A 2,018-nucleotide genomic window follows, 5' to 3' on the forward strand; every position below is an offset into this window, starting at 1 on the left:
GTGCAGCTGTTAGATTTTTTAACGAGTGGAGGACAACTTTAATTTGGTGAATGGAATTACTGTTTTATTTAATTTTTTCCTTCCTCTGTTCACCTCCTGAAAAAAAAAATGATGCTCGTCAGGCTGCCAGTCTGTTATTTAGTGCTGGAAGTGTGTAGGAATGCCGTAAATAGTTTGGCAGTATGTTATTTTTGGCGTCTGCAGCATATGAATGAAACCAGTCAAGCTTTGTTAGTATCTGAAGTCTGAATCTACCTCTAACTGCAAGTCTGAATCTACCTAAACATACAGTTCTGACGGTGTATCATGTCTTAGTGTTTTCTACATGTGAGAAAATCCACCTTGTGTACCAGGAGTGAATAGATGGCGCAAGTGCAGGTGTAGAATAAAAACTCAGCGTCTGGGTTTCCTGATTTTCTGAGCTCGGTAATAAAGGTGTGTCTTGAAGCTCTACCTGCCATTGCCGAGAGAGGGGTAGCGGCTCAGAATACCTCAGAGTTGGTCAGATCTTGTTGTGCTTGCGGGGGGGCTCGGTAGCACAGTGGTAGCGCGCTGGACTCGTAATCGGGGGATTGCGAGTTCGAGCCTCGCCCGGGCTGCCGTGCTGGGAGTGGTAGCTCGCTCCTGTAACCCTAGCGGGGCTATATAGTCCAATACAGGGCTTAGCTCGGGGGAACTCCATTTCTCCCATTTTGTTGTGCTTGCAAATATTTCTAATCTAGCCGCTACAGAATTCCTAGCACCTACAATATACATTCCTACAACTACATCATACAACTAGTCATTTTATCTTAAGCTGGCCTAGATTTTTGCCCTTCTGCAGCTCAGTTCACGTAGGTCAGTTCACGTAGCTCAGTGGCAGAAAGACACCACAGTAGTTCTGCATGCTTTCCATAGCACTTCACGACTAGCATCATAGTCTAGTGTTAATCCTTGTTATAACTCGGTAATAAAGATGGAAAGATGGCAATTTTAGGCCAGGTTATAATAAAAGGGGTTGAATTATATTTTAAGGCATATACATTACACCAGCTGCCGATCTTTAATTCAGCAGTGTTTACAGTATGAGTTAACTAATCAAACTTATTAGTATTTGAAGTATGAGTAAAATTATTTGTGGGGGTCTATTGTGTTTCTGCCTTAGGAGTACTAAAAATATGATGTATGTGATAAAGCTGCCATTTCTCATTTAGTTTGAACAGTACGAACGCACCAGTTAATCTACAGGTCCTTCTTGTACCACAGTCCTTTTACACTAAATTAGCCCCAGAATTATATCCTTTTCACGCTTATTTCAAAGAGCTTAGTGGCAGAAATGACAATGCTTCGGCCTCCATCCTTTCCATAACACTTCTTCCTGACTAGCATTGTATTCTACTGCTAATCTATTGTTGCAACTCTGCCTTCAGAATGGAGGGACAGCAATTTTAGGCCATGTTAGAGTAAGACCAGTGAAGTGTTTGCACTGAATGAGTGGAGTCAGTACAAGTGTAGCACATATTGAAACGCGCAAGATAATAAACAGCCGGAGCTCCAAAATACGCTTTTAAATTACAATCCAGGCTATTTTTTTTTTTTAATCAATAAAAACAAACGTAATGGAGGCGCTGTTGATACACCGAGGCTTGTCTTGCCAGTGGGAGACGACTTATTGCCGGTTGCGAGTTGGCCACATCCCATTCTCTCATGGATTTTTAATGGAAGGCGCCACCCCTCCAGCCTGCGAGGATTGCTTGGTCCACCTAACCTTCCTGCACTTCCTGGTGGAGTGCCTCGGTCTTGGGGATACATGCAGTCAGTACCTCTTTGACACAAGACAAGTGATGGTTCATACCGTCTTTCGTCAGTGCCTGAGGAGCTGGCCGGTTGTATGGGAGGAGGAATCCTCAGCTTTGTGGAGGCAGCTGGACTGCATAGGATTGTGTTCGGTGATCTTCCTGTTTAGTTTTTAGTGCTTCTTTATGGTGTTTTTAGTTATTTGTCTTTTTTTAGTGCTTATATGTTTACTTATGTTTTAC

At 42.9% G+C, this 2,018-nt stretch overlaps 1 non-coding gene across 1 annotated transcript; it reads left to right on the forward strand.

The window, feature by feature from the left end:
• The first annotated feature begins 527 nt into the window (after positions 1-527).
• On the forward strand, positions 528-599 carry TRNAT-CGU (transfer RNA threonine (anticodon CGU)). The gene has a single exon. It is a non-coding gene; the product is annotated as a tRNA-Thr (tRNA).
• Positions 600-2,018: the final 1,419 nt, after the last annotated feature.

The sequence above is a fragment of the Coenobita brevimanus genome, chromosome 65 (genome assembly GCF_032717465.1).
Source record: "Coenobita brevimanus isolate Jiangsu-jjx chromosome 65, ASM3271746v2, whole genome shotgun sequence".
Lineage (NCBI taxonomy): Eukaryota > Metazoa > Arthropoda > Malacostraca > Decapoda > Coenobitidae > Coenobita > Coenobita brevimanus.